General features: G+C 43.6%; 1 protein-coding gene across 1 annotated transcript in view; it reads left to right on the top strand.

Annotated features, from left to right (window-relative positions):
- LOC311141779 (adhesion G-protein coupled receptor V1-like) overlaps positions 1–13,812 on the top strand; it is a gene marked incomplete at its 5' end in the record, with an annotated part of 180,849 nt that overhangs the window by 118,921 nt on the left and 48,116 nt on the right.

Below are 13,812 nucleotides of genomic sequence, written 5' to 3'. Positions count from 1 at the left end.
TCCCTCCACAGATTTTCTATGAGATTCAGGTCTGGAGACTGGCTAGGCCACTCCAGGACCTTAATGTGCTTCTTCTTGAGCCACTCCTTTGTTGCCTTGGCCGTGTGTTTTGGGTCATTGTCATGCTGGAATACCCATCCACAACCCATTTTCAATGCCCTGGCTGAGGGAAGGAGGTTCTCACCCAAGATTTGATGGTACATGGCCCCATCCATCGTCCCTTTGATGCTGTGAAGTTGTCCTGTTCCCTTAGCAGAAAAACACCCCCAAAGCATAATGTTTCCACCTCCATGTTTGACGGTGGGGATGGTGTTCTTGGGGTCATAGGCAGCATTCCTCCTCCTCCAAACACGGCGAGTTGAGTTGATGCCAAAGAGCTCAATTTTGGTCTCATCTGACCACAACACTTTCACCCAGTTCTCCTCTGAATCATTCAGATGTTCATTGGCAAACTTCAGACGGGCATGTATATGTGCTTTCTTGAGCAGGGGGACCTTGCGGGCGCTGCAGGATTTCAGTCCTTCACGGCGTAGTGTGCTACCAATTGTTTTCTTGGTGACTATGGTCTCAGCTGCCTTGAGATCATCGACAAGATCCTCCCGTGTAGTTCTGGGCTGATTCCTCACCGTTCTCATAATCATTGCAACTCCACAAGATGAGATCTTGCATGGAGCCCCAGGCCGAGGGAGATTGACAGTCTTTTGTGTTTCTTCCATTTGCAAATAATTGCACCAACTGTTGTCACCTTCTCACCAAGCTGCTTGGCGATGGTCTTGTAGCCCATTCCAGCCTTGTGTAGGTCTACAATCTTGTCCCTGACATCCTTGGAGAACTCTTTGGTCACTCTCTTTGGAGAGTGTGCTCCTAATCTCAGCTTGTTACCTGTATAAAAGACACCTGGGAGCCAGAAATCTTTCTGATTGAGAGGGGGTCAAATACTTATTTCCCTCATTAAAATGCAAATCAATTTATAACATTTTTGACATGTGTTTTTCTGGATTTCTTTGTTGTTATTCTGTCTCTCACTGTTCAAATAAACCTACCATTAAAATTGTAGACTGATAATTTCTTTGTCAGTGGGCAAACGTACAAAATCAGCAGGGGATCAAATGCTTTTTTCCCTTACTGTGTGTATATACACTGCTCAAAAAAATAAAGGGAACACTTAAACAACACAATGTAACTCCAAGTCAATCACACTTCTGTGAAATCAAACTGTCCACTTAGGAAGCAACACTGATTGACAATACATTTCACATTCTGTTGTGCAAATGGAATAGACAACAGGTGGAAATTATAGGCAATTAGCAAGACACCCCCAATAAAGGACTGGTTTTGCAGGTGGTGACCACAGACCACTTCTCAGTTCCTATGCTTCCTGGCTGACGTTTTGGTCACTTATGAATGCTGCCGGTGCTTTCACTCTAGTGGTAGCATGAGACGGAGTCTACAACCCACACAAGTGGCTCAGGTAGTGCAGCTCATCCAGGATGGCACATCAATGCGAGCTGTGGCAAGAAGGTTTGCTGTGTCTGTCAGCGTAGTGTCCAGAGCATGGAGGCGCTACCAGGAGACAGGCCAGTACATCAGGAGACATGGAGGAGGCCATAGGAGGGCAACAACCCAGCAGCAGGACTGCTACCTCCGCCTTTGTGCAAGGAGGAGTAGGAGGAGCACTGCCAGAGCCCTGCAAAATTACCTCCAGCAGGCCACAAATGTGCATGTGTCTGCTCAAACGGTCAGACTCCATGAGGGTGGTATGAGGGCCCGACGTCCACAGGTGGGGGTTGTGCTTACAGCCCAACACCGTGCAGGACGTTTGGCATTTGCCAGAGAACACCAAGATTGGCAAATTCACCACTGATGCCCTGTGCTCTTCACAGATGAAAGCAGGTTCACACTGAGCACATGTGACAGACGTGACAGAGTCTGGAGACGCCGTGGAGAACGTTCTGCTGCCTGCAACATCCTCCAGCATGACTGGTTTGGCGGTGGGTCAGTCATGGTGTGGGGTGGCATTTCTTTGGGGGGCCGCACAGCCCTCCATGTGCTCGCCAGAGGTAGCCTGACTGCCATTAGGTACCGAGAAGAGTTCCTCAGACCCCTTGTGAGACCATATGCTGGTGCGGTTGGCCCTGGGTTCCTCCTAATGCAAGACAATGCTAGACCTCATGTGGCTGGAGTGTGTCAGCAGTTCCTGCAAGAGGAAGGCATTGATGCTATGGACTGGCCCGCCCGTTCCCCAGACCTGAATCCAATTGAGCACATCTGGGACATCATGTCTCGCTCCATCCACCAACGCCACATTGCACCACAGACTGTCCAGGAGTTGGCGGATGCTTTAGTCCAGGTCTGGGAGGAGATCCCTCAGGAGACCATCCGCCACCGCATCAGGAGCATGCCCAGGCATTGTAGGGAGGTCATACAGGCACGTGGAGGCCACACACACTACTGAGCCTAATTTTGACTTGTTTTAAGGACATTACATCAAAGTTGGATCAGCCTGTAGTGTGATTTCCACTTTAATTTTGAGGGTGACTCCAAATCCAGACCTCCATGGGTTGATCAATTTGATTTCCATTGATAATTTTTGTGGGATTTTGTTGTCAGCACATTCAACTATGTAAAGAAAAAAGTATTTAATAAGATTATTTAATTCATTCAGATCTAGGATGTGTTATTTTAGTGTTCCCTTAATTTTTTTGAGCAGTGTATACAGTGAGGGAAAAAAGTATTTGATCCCCTGCTGATTTTGTACTTTTGCCCACTGACAAAGAAACGATCAGTCTATAATTTTAATGGTAGGTTTATTTGAACAGTGAGAGACAGAATAACAACAACGGAAGCATGGTGGTGGCAGTATCATGCTGTGGGGATGTTTTTCAGCGGCAGGGACTGGGAGACCAGTCAGGATCGAGGGGAAGATGAACGGAGGAAAGTACAGAGCGATCCTCAATGAAAACCTGCTCCAGAGCGCTCAGGACCTCAGACTTTGGCCGAAGGTTCATCTTCCAACAGGACAACGACCCTAAGCACACAACCAAGACAACGCCGGAGTGGCTTCGGGTCAAGTGTCTTTGAGTGGCCCAGCCAGAGCCCAGACTTGAACCTGATCGGACATCTTTGGAGAGACCTGGAAATGACAGAGCTTGAGAGGATCTGCAGAGAGGAATGGGTGAATCTTCCCAAATACAGGTGTGCCAAGCTTGTAGCATCAGACCCAAGAAGACTCGAAGCTGTAATTGCTGCCAAAGGTGCTTCAACAAAGTACTGAGTAAAGGGTCTGAATACTTACACTATCATTCAAAAGTTTGGGGTCACTTATACATTTCCTTGTTTTCCATGAAAACATACATGAAATGAATTTGAATAGGAAATGTAGCAAAATGCATAGGAAATGTAGTCATTGACAAGGTTAGAAATAATGTTTTTTAATTGAAATAATAATTGTGTCCTTCAAACTTTGCTTTCATCAAAGAATCCTCAATTTGCAGCAATTACAGCCTTGCAGACCTTTGGCATGCTAGTTGTCAATTTGTTGAGGTAATCTGAAGAGATTTCACCCCATGCTTCCTGAAGCACCTCCCACAAGTTTGATTGGCTTGATGGGCACTTCTTACGTACCACACGGTCAAGCTGCTCCCACAACAGCTCAATAGGGTTGAGATCCGGTGACTGTGCTGGCCACTCCATTATAGACAGAATACCAGCTGACTGCTTCTTCCCTAAATAGTTATTGCATAGTTTGGAGCTGTGCTTTGGGTCATTGTCCTGTTGTAGGAGGAAATTGGCTCCAATCAAGCGCCGTCCACAGGGTATGGCATGGCGTTGCAAAATGGAATGATAGCCTTCCTTCTTCAAGATCCCTTTTACCCTGTACAAATCTCCCACTCTACCACCACCGAAGCACCCACAGACCATCACATTGCCTCCACCATGCTTGACAGATGGCATCAAGCACTCCTCCAGCATCTTTTAATTTGGTCTGCATCTCACAAATGTTCTTCTTTGTGATCCGAACACCTCAAACTTCAATTTGTCTGTCCATAACACTTTTTTCCAATCTTCCTCTGTCCAGTGTCTGTGTTATTTTGCCCATCTTAATTTTTTCTTTTTATTGGCCAGTCTGAGATATGGCTTTTTCTTTGTAACTCTGCCTAGAAGGTCAGCATCCCGGAGTCGCCTCTTCACTGTTAACGTTGAGACTGGTGTTTTGCGGGTACAATTTAATGAAGCTGCCAGTTGAGGACCTGTGAGACGTCTGTTTCTCAAACTAGACACTCTAATGTATTTGTCCTCTTGCTCAGTTGTGCACCGGGGCCTCCCACTCCTCTTTCTATTCTGGTTAGAGCCAGTTTGCGCTGTTCTGTGAAGGGAGTCGTACACAGCATGTACGAGATCTTCAGTTTCTTGGCAATTTCTCGCATGGAATAGCCTTAATTTCTCAGAACAAGAATAGACTGACGAGTTTCAGAAGAAAGTTATTTGTTTCTGGCCATTTTGAGCCTGTAATCGAACCCACAATTGCTGATGCTCCAGATACTCACCTAGTCCCAAGAAGGCCAGTTTTATTGCTTCTTTAATCAGCACAACAGTTTTCAGCTGTGCTAACATAATTGCAAAAGGGTTTTCTATTTATCAATTAGCCTTTTAAAATGATAAGTTTTTTATTTGTAACAAATTTGATAAACATTTCTAAAAACCTATTTTTGCTTTGTCATTATTGGGTATTGTGTGTAGATTGATAAGAAAAAAAAACATAGGAAACGCAACAAAATGTGGAAAAAGGGGTCTGAAAACTTTCCGAATGCACTGTATGTAGGTAGCAGTTAGATGTTCCCATTTCCTCTGCTGTTGTTGTTGTTGTTGTTTGAACTCTGAGCACGTACTGTGCTCCCGGTAGGTTGTTTTTCACTCCGTCACCATCCTACCTGGGTAGGCAGCTCACATGCCTTTTCATAAATCAGGTGCAGTTAATTCTCTTTTGGTGTAACAGCGCAACAAGCAACATGGTCTCAGATAAAGACTTGCAATACTATACATCCTCCAAAATGTATGATAAGTTACATCATCCCATTCGTATGTTATTATTTGACCGGGTACGAGGTATGATACTATACGTCCTCTAATTCGTAAGATATTGTGCGACCGCTATTCCATTCACAATGTAACCTAACATAAAGTAACATATCATACAAAATGGGGTGGGACAGATTTACGTATAGAATAATATGAATTGCCCTGAGACCACATTGTCCCACACTGCCCCACTAACCCACCAACGAGTGAGCTAGCCATCCCTATGTGACCTGACACTATGTGAGACACTTATCTCCCTCATTTAACTTTAAGCATCAGTTGTCAGAGCACCTTACCGATCACTGCACCTGTACACAGCCCATCTGAAATTAGCCCACCCAACTACCTCATCCCTATATTGTTATTTATTTTTGCTCATATGCACCCCAGTATCTCTATTTGCACATCATCTCTTGCACATCTATCATTCCAGTGTTAATACTAATTGTAATTATTTTGCACTATAGCCTATTTATTGCCTTACCTCCATAACTTGCTACATTTGCACACACTGTATATATATTTTCTGTTGTATTTTTGACTTTATGTTTTGTTTACCCCATATGCAACTCTGTGTTGTTGTTTTTATCGCACTGCTTTGCTTTATCTTGGCCAGGTCGCAGTTGTAAATGAGAACTTGTTCTCAACTGGCTTACCTGGTTAAATAAAGGTGAAATAAAAAAATAATTTAAAAAATGGGGTGGGGCTGCTGGAGGAGACCAGTAGCAGGCTTCTTGCCTGTGTCTGAGGGGTGGATAGAGGAAGCTGGGGCTCATTGGGGATGGGGGTGGGGGTGGGGGTCGGCGTGGGCTTAAGCTGGTGCTCTGCGCCCCATCTCTGTCTGAACAAAAGCAGCTGAGGAAACACCCACGATGCTGCCTGGGCTGGAAAGAGCTAGTTCAGACCGGTAGCTGATAGAGGAGGAGGGGACGGAGGGAGAGAAGGAGGGGGCAGGACGGCCGACTGGTGCTATGGAACGTCTGGCGGACAGGTCTCCACTCCCACTGATGTAATGCTTCTGCCAGATCCTATTATTAGCCCAGTGGTACGCTAGCTATCTAGCATCAGCACACAGTGCTATCGATTGGCTTAGATTAGCACAACACAAGGAAGGGAGGATGCCTCAATGACCAGCACCAAGAAGCCCTGATAGCGTTGCAGTGTGTTTACTTAATGCCTCGCACTCATTGTTCTACATAATCAAATGTTCTTCTGTGCACTTGTGTAAAGTACTTAAGTATAAATACTTGAAAGTACTACTTAAGTCGTTTTTTGGGGTATCTATATTTTACTTTACTATTTATATTTAAATTACTTTTACTTCACTACATTCCTAAAGAAAATGATGTACCTTTTACTCCATACATTTTCCCTGACACCCAAAAGTACTCACTACATTTTGAATGCTTAGCATGACAATGAAATAGTCTAATTCACACATCCATTTACATTTATATTTTAGTCATTTAGCAGACGCTCTCATCCAGAGCAACTTACAGTTAGTGAGTGTATACATTTTCATACTGGCCCCCCGTGGGAAACGCAACCCTGGCGTTGCAGGCACCATGCTCTACCAACTGAGCTACAGGGGAAACATCCCTGGTCATCCCTACAGCCTCTTATCTGGTGGACTCACTAAACACATGCTTTGTTTGTAAATGACGTCTGAGTGTTGCCATGGCTATCTGTAAATTAATAAAAAACAAGAAAATGATGCCATCTGGTTTGCTTAATATAAAGATTTATACTTTTGCTTTTGATGCTTAAGTATATTTTATCAATTACATTTCCCTTTGATACTTATGTATATTTAAAACCAAATACTTTTAGACTTTTACTCAAGTTGTATTATACTGGGTGACTTTCACTTTTACTTGAGTCATTTTCTATTAAGGTATCTTTACCTTTACTCAAGTATGACAATTGGGTACTTTTTCCACCACTGCTTCTGTGAGGCTATGTTTTTATCACAAAAGCTGCTGTTTTCAGTGATTGCTGAATCATTAGCAAAAACGTTGTTTCCTAGTTTGCAGTTTGATCCTAAATGCATGCAACAGCTTTTTGTTACCATCAATGGCTTAAATAGATAAAAAGCCAATTGGATGTCAATTAGATGCCAATTTGTTGTAGGCTTTAGTGAGACCTCAAAGCTTGTTCATACCTCGTTTGCATACCTCAGATACATTGGATTTCATCTTGAGATCGCTTTATTTATCCCAAAGGCAGAAAAACAACCTCCAGCTGGCACCGAGACAGCACAATCAGACATCACCTCTAATCCCTTCAGACCAGAGACAGAAAAACAATAACAACCTGGCATCCAACCGTGTGCTATCACCAGAGAACAAAATGGAGCCCGCTGCTGAACTGTGGGGCCAATGGCGTTCCCCCGAGTCCTCTGCCTTGGCCTTGGTGCATGATGACAAACACACATGCAGTCTTCCACAGAGGAAGCTCTATTCCCCTAGCCCCATCTCTGCTCTTCCACTCTGCCGCAATGCCAGGCATCTACAGTGGGGAAAAAAAGTATTTAGTCAGCCACCAATTGTGCAAGTTCTCCCACTTAAAAAGATGAGAGAGGCCTGTAATTTTCATCATAGGTACACGTCAACTATGACAGACAAAATGAGAAAAGAAATTCCAGAAAATCACATTGTAGGATTTTTTATGAATTTATTTGCAAATTATGGTGGAAAATAAGTATTTGGTCACCTACAAACAAGCAAGATTTCTGGCTCTCACAGACCTGTAACTTCTTCTTTAAGAGGCTCCTCTGTCCTCCACTCATTACCTGTATTAATGGCACCTGTTTGAACTTGTTATCAGTATAAAAGACACCTGTCCACAACCTCAAACAGTCACTCTCCAAACTCCACTATGGCCAAGACCAAAGAGCTGTCAAAGGACACCAGAAACAAAATTGTAGACCTGCACCCGGCTGGGAAGACTGAATCTGCAATAGGTAAGCAGCTTGGTTTGAAGAAATCAACTGTGGGAGCAATTATTAGGAAATGGAAGACATACAAGACCACTGATAATCTCCCTCGATCTGGGGCTCCACGCAAGAAGGCACTTAACCCTAATTGCTCCTGTAAGTCGCTCTGGATAAGAGCGTCTGCTAAATGTATAATAAAATAAATAAAAAATCTCACCCCGTGGGGTCAAAATGATCACAAGAACGGTGAGCAAAAATCCCAGAACCACACGGGGGGACCTAGTGAATGACCTGCAGAGAGCTGGGACCAAAGTAACAAAGCCTACCATCAGTAACACACTACGCCGCCAGGGACTCAAATCCTGCAGTGCCAGACGTGTCCCCCTGCTTAAGCCAGTACATGTCCAGGCCCGTCTGAAGTTTGCTAGAGTGCATTTGGATGATCCAGAAGAGGATTGGGAGAATGTCATATGGTCAGATGAAACCAAAATAGAACTTTTTGGTAAAAACTCAACTTGTCGTGTTTGGAGGACAAAGAATGCTGAGTTGCATCCAAAGAACACCATACCTACTGTGAAGCATGGGGGTGGAAACATCATGCTTTGGGGCTGTTTTTCTGCAAAGGGACCAGGACGACTGATCCGTGTAAAGGAAAGAATGAATGGGGCCATGTATCGTGAGATTTTGAGTGAAAACCTCCTTCCATCAGCAAGGGCATTGAAGATGAAACGTGGCTGGGTCTTTCAGCATGACAATGATCCCAAACACACCACCCGGGCAACGAAGGAGTGGCTTCGTAAGAAGCATTTCAAGGTCCTGGAGTGGCCTAGCCAGTCTCCAGATCTCAACCCCATAGAAAATCTTTGGAGGGAGTTGAAAGTCCGTGTTGCCCAGCGACAGCCCCAAAACATCACTGCTCTAGAAGAGATCTGCATGGAGGAATGGGCCAAAATACCAGCAACAGTGTGTGAAAACCTTGTGAAGACTTACAGAAAACGTTTGACCTGTGTCCTTGCCAACAAAGGGTATATAACAAAGTATTGAGAAACTTTTGTTATTGACCAAATACTTATTTTCCACCATAATTTGCAAATAAATTCATAAAAAATCCTACAATGTGATTTTCAGGATTTTTTTTTCTAATTTTGTCTGTCATAGTTGACGTGTACCTATGATGAAAATTACAGGCCTCTCTCATCTTTTTAAGTGGGAGAACTTGCACAATTGGTGGCTGACTAAATACTTTTTTCCCCCACTGTATCTATCTCCTGGGTGCAGGGGTGCCTGGGACTGGGTTGCATGTGTGAGAGAGAGAGACCCTGGTACCCTGGGATCAGAAATTAGAGGCAGGCTTTTAGTTGTTTTTGCAGGCGTGCCTTAGTGGTTCCTATTTTACCAGAGTGTACTGTGTATATACGGTCACATCCAAAATTAATGGGACCCTTGATAAAAAGGAGTAAAAATGAATACAGCTATATTGTATGCTCAAAAAACGATCATGTTATACTAATACAATTGCTCAGAGAAAGATATTTTTTTTAACAAATAATACTTTTTCTCTCAAAAAGATAGGGGTCAAAATTATTGGCACCCCTGTTTTCAATAATCTGGCACCCTCCCTTGCAAGGATAACGGCACTGAGCCTTTAAAAATATATACAGTACCAGTCAAAAGTTTGGACACACCTACTCATTCAAGATTTTTGATTCTTCAACGTAGCCACCCTTTGCCTTGATGACAGCTTTACACACTCTTGGCATTCTCTCAACCTGCATTTCTAACAGTCTTGAAGGAGTTCCCACATATGCTGAGCACTTGTTGGCTGCTTTTCCTTCACTCTGTGGTCCATCTGATCCCAAACCATCTCAATTTGGTTGAGGTCGGGTGATTGTGGAAGCCAGGTCATCTGATGCAGCACTCCATCACTCTGGAGGTGTGTTTTGGGTCATTGCCCTGTTGAAAAACAAAATGATAGTCCCACTAAGCGCAAACCAGATGGGATGGCATATTGCTGCAGAATGCTGTGGTAGCCATGCTGGTTAAGTGTGCCTTGAAGTCTAAATAAATCACCAACAGTATCACCAGCAAAGCACCCCAACACCATCACACCTCCTCCTCCATGCTTCACGGTGGGAACCACACATGCGGAGATCACCCGTTCACCTACTCTGAGTTTCACAAAGACACAGTGGTTGGAACCAGAAATCTGTAGATTATTGACCAAAAATGATTTCATGCCTTCAAAAAGTATTCACACCCATTCACTTTTTCCACATTTTGTTGTTACAAAGTGGGATTAAAATGGATTAGTTGTCATTTTGTATAAAAAATAAAACACTAATATATCTTAATTAGATAAGTATCCCCCCCCCCCCCCCCCCCAGACTGAACCAGGTTTTCCTCTATGATTTTGCATGTGCTTAGCTGTATTCCGTTTATACATTTCTTTTACTCCCTAGTCCTTGCCAGTGACAAGCATACCCATAACAGGTTGCAGCCACCACCATGCTTTGAAAACATGAAGAGTGGTACTCAGTGAAGTGTTGGATTTGCCCTAAACATAAAGCTTTGTATTCAGGACAAAAAGTGCATTTCTTTGCCACATTTTTTACTTAAGTGCCTCGTTGCAAACATGATGGATATTCAGCTTCTCCTTTTTTTATTTTGACTCATCTACCAATCGGTGCTCTTCTTTGCAAGGCATTGAAAAACCTCCCTGGTCTATGTGGTTGAATCTGTGCTTGAAATTCACCACTCAATTGGGGGACCTTACAGATAATTGTGTTTGGTACAGAGATGAGATAGTCATAAAAACAATCATGTTAAACACTATTATTGAACACAGGATGAGTCCATGCAACTTATTATGTGATTTGTTGAGCACATTTTTACTCCTGAACTTATTTAGGCTTGCCATAACAAAGGGGTTGAATACTTATCGACTCAAGACCTTTCAGCTTTTCATTTTTCATAAATTGTGAAAATGTTCTACAAACAAAATTCCTCTTTGACATTATGGGGTATTTTGTATAGATCAGTGACACAAAATCTCAATTTAATCCATTTTAAATTCAGGCTGTAACAGAACAAAATGTGTGAATACTTTCTGAAGGCACTGTATGTAAGGTTTATGCTTTCTGAACCCTGAGTCTCACCCAGCAGAGAACAGTACGTCCCTGGCTGCTGTGCAACAGTTGTTTGACTGAAATAATAAAAGATAACAATACTAACATAAAGTAAATGGCTCAGTACACACACACTCACACCCACCCACCACACACACACCCTCTTCTCAAGGCCCTCTGGCTAGAGTAGCACCACTGTCGGGTCTCTGTTATGTCATCACAGGGTCACCATTAGCCAACAGACAAGATAGAGAGAGGTGTGGTGATTTAGCTATCATGACTCGGCTGTTTAGCTATGTAGCCACAGCAGCTGCAGCCCCTCTAGCCTCTACTTACAGTTACACACGTCTGTGCTAGCTACCACCACCACCACACTAAAGGCTATACACATCAACAGAAACCATCCAAGCCAACGAGGTAGCTACATAGGTACCACCTCTGTAGGACTTTACAAAACAGATGATTAAAACACTTTAACCCTGTGGTATACCTGTTCTCTCAATTAGGGTCAATGGAGTTTGGAGCAGTGGAAGGGGGTGCTGGTTTGGGAGTGTGGTGGTCAAGGTCTCAGACAGAAAGGTCATGAGGAGACAGAGAGGCTGTCTGAAACAGAAGGGGGATGGGTGGGGTTGCACTGTCACTTTGATCAATGGACAGGCTCTGTCTGGGGATGGGCTAATTGACTGGAGCTGACTCTCTCCCTGCCATGAAATATAGGCTACACTCTGACAAGGCATGTGAAGAAGAGAAAAAGTTTGTGTGTGCAGCCTGGTCTAATAGACTAGACGTAACATAGTAAACATAAATCCGGGACACTCAAATAAGTATGATACGTTACGTTTGGTATGGTTACGTAAGACAGAAGGTTACTTAAGGCAAAAGCGAAAGTAGGTGGTTGGTCGGAGTGGATGGGTGAGCGTATAATGTGAATGTAACACGAACATCTAGTAACCCAAAAGTTGCGTGTTCGAATCTCATCACGGACAGCTTTAGGATTTTAGCTACTTACTACTTTTTGCAACTACTTAGAATGTTAGCTAACACTTCCCCTAACCCTAAACCTTTAACCTAATTCCTAACCCTAACCTTAACCCTAACCCCTAGCCTAGCTAACGTTAACCACCTAGCTAACTTTAGTGTTGGCCACCTAGCCCCCTAGCTAATGTTAGCCACAAACGTAACATATCATACTAATTGGAGTGTCCCGGATTTACATTTACTATGTTACTTGTACCCCTGAGTCCATGTTGGTGTCAGTGGCGTGTATTCATGGATACCAAGGGAAGCCAGGCTTCCCCAAAAAATGTACCAATAAAAAAAAAGAATAAAACATATAAAATGCATTTATCTTTCGTCTCACTGTGTTTCATAATTTTCCTTCAATTCGCAAGTGGCTGAATGTATCTCACCGGAGAAAGCATCCGAGCAAGCAAACAGCGCCCCTCTGTCTCTGTATGTGTAGCCCCATCTATCTGATGCTGTCTGGTCAAAAAGAGTATGATATTGTTGCCACCCATAGCATTGAATGCAAGGGAATCCAGCGAGCATTTGGCCTCCCTTATTATTATCACAATCAGTGTTGAGCTAAACTGAGTGAACTCAACTGTGAATGGTCCTAGCGCACCCACAAAAAGTGTCAAGCGAAGCCAGTTTGGATTTGGCTTCACACCAATCACATCACATCAAAAGCCAAATGTAATTGACAAAAAAAAACTTGAATTGTTGTATCTCGTTGTGTTGTTGTCCTCCGGTGGCTAGCTGGCTAAAATTGGTCCTATCCTAAATTAGCCATGGATGGAGATTTGGACTTGTGGTTTTACTTCATTCTCTGTACTGGCCAATAATTATAACGGCGATTCTGATCCAACCATAAATTCATACATTGTGCCTCTGGCCTGAGATGATGGAAGTTCAGTATGTAGCTAGATATAATAGGCTAATGTTAACTAGCTAATGTTGCCCATACAAAGGAAGTTAGCAATCATTTTAGCCAGGTAACCGAGGACAACAAAAACTAAAAGCGTGTACTGTATGAGAGTCATAGACCATTTAGGGAACATGAAAAAGAGGAGGATGGCATTGGTGTTTCTCTACAAGTACGGTGAGTCAACAGGTTTTTTTCTACTTACACACACAGAAATCAGTACCATGGACAGCCACATGCTATTTAGCTTACATTGTTTGGGGAATCTTTTAGTTGTCACTGTATAAGACTAAGCATAGGTGATTTGATGATGTTGAAATACTGGAGGAAGCTCCTGTTTTCGTTGTGACTTGTGGTAACTCTCCGGTATGATTATAATATATTTTTCTATATATATTTTGTGATATCCAATTGCGATCTTGTCTCATCGCTGCAACTCCCCAACGGGCTCGGGAGAGGCGAAGGTTGAGTCATGCGTCCTCCGAAACATGACCCGCCAAACTGCGCTCCTTACCACCCACCCGCAAGCCAGCTGCACCAATGTGTCGGAGGAAACACTGTTCAACTGAAGACCGAAGTCAGCCTGCAGGCGCCCGGCCCACCACAAGGAGTCGCTAGAGCGCGAAGAGCCAAACCCTCCCCTAACCCAGACAATGCTGGGCCAATTGTGCGCTGCCTCATGGGTGTCCCGGTCATGGCCGGTTATGACACAGATCGAACCCGGGTCTGTAGTGATGCCTCAAGCACTG

The sequence above is a fragment of the Coregonus lavaretus genome (genome assembly GCF_964263955.1).
Source record: "Coregonus lavaretus genome assembly, chromosome: 14".
Lineage (NCBI taxonomy): Eukaryota > Metazoa > Chordata > Actinopteri > Salmoniformes > Salmonidae > Coregonus > Coregonus lavaretus.
This window is presented reverse-complemented; position numbering and strand designations above follow the sequence as displayed.